Source organism: Trachypithecus francoisi, unplaced genomic scaffold (assembly GCF_009764315.1).
Source record: "Trachypithecus francoisi isolate TF-2019V2 unplaced genomic scaffold, Tfra_2.0 Lachesis_group0, whole genome shotgun sequence".
Classification (NCBI taxonomy): Eukaryota; Metazoa; Chordata; class Mammalia; order Primates; family Cercopithecidae; genus Trachypithecus; species Trachypithecus francoisi.
This window is the reverse complement of record NW_022681453.1, coordinates 154183728-154195703: the sequence shown is the minus strand read 5'-3', so window position 1 is coordinate 154195703 and position 11976 is coordinate 154183728.

Sequence of the window (11976 nt, the reverse complement as noted above, 5' to 3'; positions counted from 1 at the left end):
GCAACAGGCCAGGTGAGGGGTGATATTGGCTTGGGCCAGGGCAGCAGCAGTGAAGTCATGACTCATTTTGATACTAAGTCTGAATTCTGGCACTACCTCTTACAAACTGTGACCTTGGGCAAATTGTTTAGTTTCTCTGAACTTCAATTTCTTCTTTTTAAAAAATCGAAGATCAATATGTAATACTTTATGGCCATTTGGTGCACTGTGGGCCCTCACAGTGAGTCTTCACAGCATAACTTCTGTCTTCTAGATCATTGCCCTCCTTCTCCTGAGAAGGAGTTCCTACAACCAGTTTTTAAGCCTTGGGCGCAGAAGGTCGAGTTAGCCTCATCAGTTTGTGGCTCATAATCATCATTGGTCCATCCCTCTTTTGTTTTATTTACTTCCTTATTCTCCATTCTCTAATCTCATTTCCTTCTAGCTTCTGCCCTCAGCCAGTCATTCTAAAGTGTCTAATGTGTATCCTTCTGCAAATGACATACTGTTGTTCTGTATACTTGTATTTTAAATTTACCTAAATGATATTGTATCATATACTTCATTATTTTTCTTATTTTACTGAGCTCTGTGTTTTCCAGATCCATCCTCATTGCCATGTACATAGTTGATTGGTTACTGCTAACTGTTAACTAGTACATACATCACGGTGAGCATCAACCACAATTTAACCAGCCACTCTTACAACCTCCTGCAACCTGAAAGTTCAACATCTGCATACTCGTGCCCCTGGAACCTGGGTGAGAATTTCTTGGAGCGTATGCCCCAGGAGCAGATTAGCTGGGTCATAGGTATGTATATACCTAATTTGATTAAGTACCACCAGACTGTTTTTCAAAATGGCTGTACCACATTCACCAGCAGCACAAGACAATTTCCATGCTCCCAGATTCCCTCCAGCACTTGACACTATCCTGTTTTCCAGTTTTACCAGACTAATAAGTTCTAAGCTCTTTGTTATTTAATTAGCATTTCTCTGATTAAAAATGAGCTTGAGCATCTCTTCACATGTTTATTAGCCCTTTGAGTTTTTTTTTTTTTCCATAAATTGCTAAGTCATATCCTTTGAACATTTTATATTCAGGGTTGCTATCTATTTTCCCTTTGACTTGCAGGAGTTTCTTGTATATTATAAATAATACATTTTTGTTGACATAAAATGCCACAAATATATTCTTCCATTCTGTCATCTATTAACTCTTTCCATATATCTTACATTGAACTGAAAAATACTTAATTTTGACATGATTGAATCCACCTGTTTTCTGCTATGTGCTTTGTGTTTTTGAAATAGCTTAGGTAGTGCTTTCCTACCTCTACGTCAGTCATATTATTCTTTCTATATTTTATCCTAATCATTATAGACATTTATCTTACACATTTAGATCTTGTATCCATTTGGAATAAAAATTATATTAAGAATCATTGGATACCTAATATCAAATATTAGGATATTAGAATAAAATTATATTAGGATCTGGCTTTATTTTTCTTGTGTTCCAGTTTTGCCAGCCCTGTTATTAAACAATATTTTACTTGATTTGTAGTGTCATTTTATCCTATAAGAAGCATGATAATGGGTCTGTATTAGCTCTCTATCCTGTTCTTTTGGTTTGTATTTTGTGTGTAGACCAATATTAGACTGTTTTTATTACTGTGGCTTTATAGTATATTTTATTATCTGATAAAGCCTTCTTTATTTTTCTTTTTAAGGTTGACTTATTTAACTATACATTTTTATTCTTCCATATAAATTATTGAGGCACAACTTGCATACATCAAATGTTATATATAATTTTCAGTGGGCACAGTGGCTCATGTCTGTAATTCCAACACTTAGGAAGCTGAGGTGGGAGGATTGTCTGACCCCAAGAGTTTGAGGCCAACCTGGGCAACATAGCAAGACCCTGTCTCTGAAAAAATGGTATATATAATTTTCTTTTTTTTTTTTTTTTGAGACAGAGTCTTGCTCTTTCGCCCGGGCTGGAGTGCAGTGGTCGGATCTCAGCTCACTGCAAGCTCCGCCTCCCGGGTTTTACGCCATTCTCCTGCCTCAGCCTCCGGAGTAGCTGGGACTACAGGCGCCCGCCACCTCGCCCGGCTAGTTTTTTGTATTTTTAGTAGAGACGGGGTTTCACCGTGTTAGCCAGGATGGTCTCGATGGTATATATAATTTTCAAATTCTTAAACTGAATACTTATGATCTTTCCATGTTTGTTATGTATAAGAGTATATCTCAACTTATATGGAAGAACAAAAATTTTTACTAAATTTTAAATTTAAAATTTTTGTGGGTTCATAGTAGATGTATATATTTATGGGGTAGATGAGATATTTTGATACAGGCATATAATGTGTAGTAATCACAAGCACAGACAACCAAAGCAAAAATGGACAAATGGGATCACAACAAGTTAAAAAAGCTTTTGCATAGCAAAGGAAACAATCAATAAAAAGAATAAAAATTTTTAATTAGCTGAGACAGTCTTAGGATGTAGAATATTTTTATCACCCCAGGAAATTTCTACGTGAACTTGTCAATCCCTCCCACTAGTGTGATCATTTAGTTTACTACTACCATTGATTAGTTTTTCCTGATTTAGAACCTCATGTAGATGGAATCAGACCGCCAGTATTCTTTTAGATCTAGGTTTTTTTTTTTTTAAGTTTCACCACTGTTATTGCAAGTATTTACATTTCATTCCTTTTTAGTGCTGAGTAGATTTGTTTTTCCATTTAGCTGTTGACAGATACTTGTAACTGCTCTCAATTTTTTGATGTTATATAAATGAACATTACAAACATTATTGCTGAACTCTTTTTGCGGTCACATGTTTCATTTCTTTTTGGTAGATACTTAGGATAAATATTGCTAGGTCTTAGGGTATAGACTTACATTTAACTTTATAAAACAACGCCAAACTAATTTTCAAAATCACTGTAGGCTGGGCATGGTGGTTTACACCTGTAATCCTAGCACTTTGGGAGGCCAAGGTGGGTGGATCACCTGAGGTCGGGAGTTTGAGACAGCCTGGCCAGCATGGTGAGACCCTGTCTCTACTAAAAATACAAAAATTAGCCAGGTGTGGTGGTGGGCACCTGTAATTCCAGCTACTCAGGAGGCAGAGGCAGAAGAATCACTTAAACCAGGAGCAGAGGTTGCAGTGAGTCAAGATCATGCCATTGCACTCCAGCCTGTGCAACAGAGTGATACTCCGTCTCAAAAAACAAACAAGCAAAAAAAAAAAAAAAAAAAAAAAAAAATCACCGTAGCAGTTTATATTTTACCAGCAATGTCTGAGAGTACCAGTTGCTCCACATTCACATCAACATTTGGTATTGTCAGTCTTTTAGATAAAAGCTATTCTAGTGGGTATGAAATGTATTTCATTGTTGTTTTAATTTGCATTTCCCTGGTGACTAATGATGGTGAAAACTTTTACCTGTGCTTATTGGGTAATCTTTCATTAAGTGACTATTCAGTCTCTTCCCTATTTTTTGTTGGATACTTATCTTTTCATTATTGACTTACAGGTGTTTTCAGCACTCCCTCCTCACTTCAACTTGTTGAACATGAGTCTTTTGTCAAATAATATTTTGTGAATTTTTTTTCCAATATATTTATTGGAAATGTAACATTCTCCTATTTTCCATATTTTCCAATTTGGCTTGCCTTTTCATTTTCTTAATGGTACCATTTTATCAGCAGAAAGTTTTAATTTTGTGGGAGCTTGATTTATCACTTTTATTTTATGGTTAGTTCTTTTTGAGTTATCATTAAGAAATCTTTACCTACCCATGGTCACAAAGACATTCTTGTATATTTTATTTAAGAAGTTTATGGTTCTAATATTTAAAGTTAGGTCTATAATCCCTCTGAAATTATTATTTTTTGCATATGTTACTGAACTAGATTTTATTTTTTTTCCTCCACAGAGATATCTAGTTGTTTCAGCACATTCTGTTAAAAAGACTTCCCTTTCTTCACTGAATTACTTTGGTGCCTTGGTCAAAAATCTATATGTGTGTAGGCATACTTTTGGATTTTCTATTCTGTTTCATTGACCTACAGGTATTTGTTTTATGCTGATAACACATGGTCTTGATTACTGTAACTTTATAGTAGGTTTTGAAATCAGGTAGTATAAGTCTTCCAACTTTGTTCTTATTTTGTCAAATTGTTTTGAATATTCTAGATTCTTTACATTTCCATATGCATTTCAGAATTAGACTTACCTTTTCAATTTATTTTAAAAATACTTCTAAAATTTCATCTTGGATCATACTAAATCTTTTGGTTAATTTAGAGAAAATAGACAATTTTATCAGCTTTGAAGAGTATAACCATGAATATGACGCTATCTTTCCATTTTGTTCTTTAATTTCTCCCAGAAATATTTTATAATTTTCAGTGTAGAAGTCTTGCTTATCTTTTGTTAGATTCATCTCTGGTATGGTTTTTACTTTTAAAATTTCATTTTCTATTTATTCATACTAATATATAAATATATAATTATTTTTCAATGTTGATCTCATATCCTTTAACCTTAGTAAAGTCAATTACCAACTTTTTTATTTTTATTTTTATTTTTATTTTTTTGTTTTTTTTATTATTATACTTTAAGTTCTAAGGTACATGTGTACAATGTGCAGGTTTGTTACATATGTATACATGTGCCATGTTGGTGTGCTGAACCCATTAACTTGTCATTTACATTAGGTATATCTCCTAATGTTATCCCTCCCCCCTACCCCCTCCCCACAATAGAACCCAGTGTGTGATGATCCCCTTCCCGTGTCCAAGTGATCTCATTGTTCAATTCCCACCTATAAGTGAGAACATGCAGTATTTGGTTTTCTGTTCTTATGATAGTTTGCTGAGAATGATGGTTTCCAGCTGCATCCATGTCCCTACAAAGGACATGAACTCATCTTCTTTTATGGGTGCATAGTATTCCATGGTGTATATGTGCCACACTTTCTTAATCCAGTCTGTTACTGGTGGACATTTGGGTTGATTCCAAGTCTTTGCTATTGTGAATAGTGCCACAATAAACATACATGTGCGTGTGTTTTTATAGCAGCATGACTTCTAATCCTTTGGGTATATCCCCAGTAATGGGATGGCTGGGTCAAATGGTATTTCTAGTTCTAGATCCTTGAGGAATCGCCACACTGTTTTTCACAATGGTTGAACTAGTTTACAGTCCCACCAATAGTGTAAAAGTGTTCCTGTTTCTCCACATCCTCTCCAGCACCTGTGTTTCCTGATTTTTTTTTTTTTTTTTTTTTTTTTTTTTTTTTTTTTTTTTGAGACGGAGTCTTGCTCTGCCACCCAGGCTGGAGTGCAGTGGCCGGCTCTCAGCTCACTGCAAGCTCCGCCTCCCGGGTTCACACCATTCTCCTGTCTCAGCCTCCCGAGTAGCTGGACTACAGGCGCCCGCCTCGTCGCCCGGCTAGTTTTTTGTATTTTTTAGTAGAGACGGGGTTTCACCGTATTAGCCAGGATGGTCTCGATCTCCTGACCTCGTGATCCGCCCGTCTCGGCCTCCCAAAGTGCTGGGATTACAGGCTTGAGCCACCGCGCCCGGCCTGTTTCCTGATTTTTTAATGATTGCCATTCTAACTGGAGTGAGATGGTATCTCATTGTGGTTTTGATTTGCATTTCTCTGATGACCAATGATGATGAGCATGTTTTCATGTGTCTGTTGACTGCATAAATGTCTTCTTTTGAGAAGTGTCTGTTCATATCCTTTGCCCACTTTTTGATGGGGTTGTTTGTTTTTTCTTGTAAATTTGTTTGAGTTCTTTATAGGTTCTGGATATTAGCCCTTTGTCAGATGAGTAGATTACAAAAATTTTCTCCCATTCTGTAGGTTGCCTCTTCACTCTGATGATAGTTTCCTTTGCTGTGCAGAAGCTCTTTAGTTTAATTAGATCCCATTTGTCAATTTTGGCTTTTGTTGCCGTTGCTTTTGGTGTTTTAGACATGAAGTCTTTGCCCATGCCTATGTCCTGAATGGTATTACCTAGGTTTTCTTCTAGGGTTTTTATGGTTTTAGGTCTAACATTTAAGTCTCTAATCCATCTTGAATTAATTTTCGTATAAGGAGTAAGGAAAGGATCCAGTTTCGGCTTTCTACTTATGGCTAGCCAATTTTCCCAGCACCATTTCTTAAATAGGGAATCCTTTCCCCATTTCTTGTTTCTCTCAGGTTTGTCAAAGATCAGATAGCTGTAGATGTGTGGTATTATCTCTGTTCTGTTCCATTGGTCTATATCTCTATTTTGGTACCAGTACCATGCTGTTTTGGTTACTGTAGCCTTGTAGTATAGTTTGAAGTAAGGTAGCGTGATGCCTCCAGCTTTGTTGTTTTGGCTTAGGATTGTCTTGGCAATGCAGGGCCTTTTTTGCTTCCATATGAACTTTAAAGCAGTGTTTTCCAATTCTGTGAAGAAAATCATTGGTAACTTAATGGGGATGGCATTGAATCCATAAATTACCTTGGGCAGTATGGCCATTTTCACAATATTGATTCTTCCTATCCATGAGCATGGTATGTTCTTCCATTTGTTTGTGTCCTCTTTTATTTCCCTGAGCAGTGGCTTATAGTTCTCCTTGAAGAGGTCCTTTATATCCCTTATAAGTTGGATTCCTAGGTATTTTATTCTCTTTGAAGCTATTGTGAATGGGAGTTCATTCATGATTTGGCTCTCTGTTTATCTGTTACTGGTGTATAAGAATGCTTGTGATTTTTGCACATTGATTTTGTATCCTGAGACTTTGCTGAAGTTGTTTTCAGCTTAAGGAGATTTTGGGCTGAGACGATGGAGTTTTCTAAATATACAATCATGTCATCTGCAAACAGGGACAATTTGACTTCTTCTTTTCCTAACTGAATACTCTTTATTTCTTTCTCTTGCCTGATTGCCCTAGCCAGAACTTCCAACACTATGTTGAATGTGAGTGGTGAGAGAGGGCATCCCTGTCTTGTGCCAGTTTTCAAAGGGAATGCTTCCAGTTTTTGCCCATTCAGTATGATATTGGCTGTGGGTTTGTCATAAATAGCTCTTATTATTTTGAGATATGTTCCATCAATACCAAATTTATTGAGCGTTTTTAGCATGAAGGGCTGTTGAATTTTGTCAAAGTCCTTTTCTGCATCTATTGAGATAATCATGTGGTTTTTGTCTTTGGTTCTGTTTATATGCTGGATTACGTTTATTGATTTGTGTATGTTGAACCAGCCTCGCATCCCAGGGATGAAGCCCACCTGATCATGGTGGATAAGCTTTTTGATGTGCTGCTGGATTTGGTTTGCCAGTATTTTATTGAGGATTTTTGCATCAATGTTCATCAGGGATATTGGTCTAAAATTCTCTTTTTTTGTTGTATCTCTGTCAGGCTTTGGTATCAGGATGATGTTTGCCTCTTAAAATGAGTTAGGGAGGATTCCCTCTTTTTCTATTGATTGGAATAGTTTCAGAAGGAATGGTACCAACTCCTCCTTGTACCTCTGGTAGAATTCGGCTGTGAATCTGTCTGGTCCTGGACTTTTTTTGGTTGGTAGGCTATTAATTATTGCCTCAATTTCAGAGCCTGCTATTGGTCTATTCAGGGATTCAACTTCTTCCTGGTTTAGTCTTGGGAGAGTCTAAGTGTCCAGGAAATTATCCATTTCTTCTAGGGGTTTTCTAGTTTATTTGCGTAGAGGTGTTCATAGTATTCTCTGATGGTAGTTTGTATTTCTGTGGGGTCGGTGGTGATACCCCCTTTATCATCTTTTTTTATTGCATCTATTTGATTCTTCTCTCTTTTCTTCTTTATTAATCTTGCTAGTGATCTATCAATTTTGTTGATCTTTTCAAAAAAGCAGCTCCTGGATTTATTGATTTTTTTGGAGGGTTTTTTGTGTCTCTATCTCCTTCAGTTCTGCTCTGATCTTAGTTATTTCTTGCCTTCTGCTAGCTTTTGAATGTGTTTGCTCTTGCTTCTCTAGTTCTTTTAATTGTGATGTTAGGGTGTCGATTTTAGATCTTTCCTGCTTTCTCTTGGTGGCATTTAGTGCTATAAATTTCCCTCTACACACTACTTTAAATGTGTCCCAGTGATTCTGGTATGCTGTATCTTTGTTCTCATTTGTTTCAAAGAACATCTTTATTTCTACCTTCATTTTGTTATGTACCCAGTAGTCATTCAGGAGCAGGTTGTTCAGTTTCCATGTAGTTGAGCGGTTTTGATTGAGTTTCTTAGTCCTGAGTTCTAGTTTGATTGCACTGTGGTCTGAGAGACAGTTTGTTATAATTTCTGTTCTTTTACATTTGCTAAGGAGTGCTTTACTTCCAACTATGTGGTCAATTTTGGAATAAGTGCAATGTGGAGCTGAGAAGAATGTATATTCTGTTGATTTGGGGTGGAGAGTTCTGTAGATGTCCATTAGGTCCGCTTGGTGCAGAGTTGAGTTCAATTACTGGATATCCTTGTTAACTCTCTCTCTCGTTGATCTGTCTAATGTTGACAGTGGGGTGTTAAAGTCTCCCATTATTATTTTATGGGAGTCTATGTCTCTTTGTAAGTTTATAAGGACTTGCTTTATGAATCTGGGTGCTCCTGTATTGGGTGCATATATATTTAGGAGAGTTAGCTCTTCCTGATGAATTTATCCCTTTACCATTATGTAATGGCCTTCTTTGTCTCTTTTGATCTTTGATGGTTTAAAGTCTGTTTTATCAGAGACTAGGATTGCAAGCCCTGCTTTTTTTTGTTTTCCATTTGCTTGGTAGATCTTCCTCCATATCTTTATTTTGAGCCTATGTGTGTCTCTGCATGAGAGATGGGTCTCCTGAATACAGCAAACTGATGAGTCTTGACTCTTTATCCAATTTGCCAGTCTGTGTCTTTTAATTGGACCATTTAGTCCATTTACATTTAAGGTTAATATTGTTATGTGTGAACTTGATCCTGTCATTGTGATATTAGCTAGTTATTTTGCTCACTAGTTGATGCAGTTTCTTCCTAGCCTCGATGGTCTTTACATTTTGACATGTTTTTGCAATGGCTGGTACCTGTTGTTCTTTTCCATGTTTAGTGCCTCCTTCAGGATCTCTTGTAGGGCAGGCCTGGTGGTGGCAAAATCTCTAAGCATTTGCTTGTCTGTAAAGGATTTTATTTCTCCTTCACTTATGAAGCTTAGTTTGGCTGGATATAAAATTCTGGGTTGAAAATTCTTTTCTTTAAGAATGTTGAATATTGGCCCCCACTCTCTTCTGGCTTGGAGAGTTTCTGCCGAGAGATCTGCTGTTAGTCTGATGGGCTTCCCTTTGTGTGTAACCTGACCTTTCTGTTTGGCTGCCCTTAACATTTTTTCCTTCATTTCAACTTTGGTGAATCTGACAATTATATGTCTTGGAGTTGCTCTTCTCAAGGAGTATCTTTGTGGCGTTCTCTGTATTTCCTGAATTTGGATGTTGGCCTGCCTTACTAGGTTGGGGAAGTTCTCCTGGATGATATCCTGCAGAGTGTTTTCCAACTTGGTTCCATTTTCCCTGTCACTTTCAGGCACACCAATCAGAGGTATATTTGGTCTTTTCGCATAATCCCAAATTTCTTGGAGGCTTTGTTCATTTATTTTTACTCTTTTTTTCTCTACACTTCTCTTCTCACTTCATTTCATTCATTTGATCTTCAATCACTGATACTCTTTCTTCCAGTTGATCGAGTCAGTTACTGAAGCTTGTGCATTTGTCATGTAGTTCTCGTGTCATGGTTTTCATCTCTATCAGTTCTTTTAAGGTCTTCTCTGCCTTGATTATTCTAGTTATCCATTCATCCATTCTTTATTCAAGGTTTTTAGTTTCTTTCGCTGGTTACGTAGTTCCTCCTTTAGCTCTGAGAAGTTTGATCAGCTGAAGCCTTCTTCTCTCAACTCATCAAAGTCATTCTCCATCCAGCTTTGTTCCGTTGCTGGCGATGAGCTGCATTCCTTTGGAGGGGGAGATGCACTCTGATTTTTTGAATTTTCAGCTTTTCTGCACTGCTTTTTGCCCATCTTTGTGGTTTTATCCGCCTTTGGTCTCAATGATGGTGACGTACTGATGGGGTTTTGGTGTGGGTGTCCTTTCTGTTTGTTAGTTTTCCTTCTAACAGTCAGGACCCTAAGCTGTAGGTCTATTGGAATTTGCTTGATGTCCACTCCAGACCCTGTTTGCCTGGGCATCAGCAGTGGAGGCTGCAGAAGATAGAATACTGCTGAATAGCAAGTGTTGCTGTCTGATTCTTGTTCTGGAAGCTTCGTCTTAGGGGTGTACCCTGCCATGGAGGTGTGAGGTGTCGATCTGCACCTAGTGGGGGATGTCTCCCAGTTAGGCTACTCAGGGCTCAGGGACCTACTTGAGCAGGCAGTCTGTCTGTTCTCAGATCTCAGCCTCCATGCTGGGAGATCCACTGCTCTCTTCAAAGCTATCAGACAGCTCTCTTCAAAGCTATCAAATAGCTCTCTTCAAAGCTATTTACCTCTGCTGAGGTTTCTGCTGCTTTTTGTTTAGCTATGCCCTGTCCCCAGAGGAGGAGTCTACAGAGGCAGGCCAGCCTCCTTGAGCTGTGGTGGGCTCCACCCAATTCCAGCTTCCCGGTGGCTCTGTTTACCCACTTAAGCCTCAGCAATGGTGGGCGCCCCTCCCTCAGCCTCGCTGCTGCTTTGCAGTTAGATCTTAGACTGCTGTGCTAGCAATGAGGGAGGCTCTGTGGGCATGGGACCTTCTGGGCCAGGTGTGCCATTTGCTAAGACCCTTGGGAAAGCACAGTATTAGGGTGGGAGTTACCCGATTTTCCAGGTGTTGTGTGTCTCAGTTTCCCTTGGCTAGGAAAAGGGATTCCCTTCCCCCTTGTGCTTCCCAGGTGAGGCAATGCCTCGCCCTGCTTCAGCTCTTGCTGGTCGGGCTGCACCAGCTGACCAGCACCAACTGTCTGGCACTCCCCAGTGAGATGAACCCAGTACCTCAGTTGAAAATGCAGAAATCACCTGTCTTCTGTGTCGCTCACGCTGGGAGCTGGAGGCTGGAGCTGTTCCTATTTGGCCATCTTGGGCGCGCCCCTGTCAATTACCAAATTTAGGAGATTTGGTACATTTTATACATTTATAAATAAGTGTATAGATAAGTTTTATACATTTATAAATTATAAAAGTTTGGAATAAAGGCTATTTTTCTTCTTCCTTTTCAATTTTTGTCCATTTTTTTTTTCTCACCTTATTGCACGGAGTAAGAGTTCTCGGACAATGTTGTAGAGAAGTGGTGAGAGAAGAAATCTTTGGAAACAGTTGTTCCCAATCTTAAGGTATTCAATGTTTTACCATCAAATGTGAATTTTTTACTGCATGCTTTTCACTGTTGCCTTATATTAGATCAAGGAAGTTCCCTTCTGTGATAGGCAATATAATGGCTCCCAAAGATGTCCATGTCCTAATTTCAGAAGCCTAAAAATATGTTATGTTACTTGCCAAAGTGAATTAAGATTACTGATGGAATTAAAGTTGCTAATTGGCCTTAAAATAACAGATAATTCTAGATTACCTGGATAGGCCCAAAGTAATCATGAGGGTCCTTAAAAGTGGAAGAGGGAAGCAAAAGAAGAGAATCAGAAGGAGACAGAACTACTGGAAAAATGGTCAGAGAGATCCAGTGTTGGTGGTGTTGAAGGTGAAGAAAGAGGGCTATGAGCCAAAAATGCAGATGTCATGTAAAAACTGGAAAATGCAAGAGAGCAAATTCTCCTATTGTACCTCTGGAAAGGCACACAGCCCTGCCAATGTTTTGATTTGAGTCCAGTGAAAACTTTTTCAGATTTCAAATCCTCAAAACTGTAAGATCATAAGTTTGTGTTGTTTAAGCTGCTATATCTATGGTTGTTTGTTATAGCAGCAATAGGAAACTAATATACTTTCAAATTCTACTTTTCTTAGAGGTTGTTTTTTAAA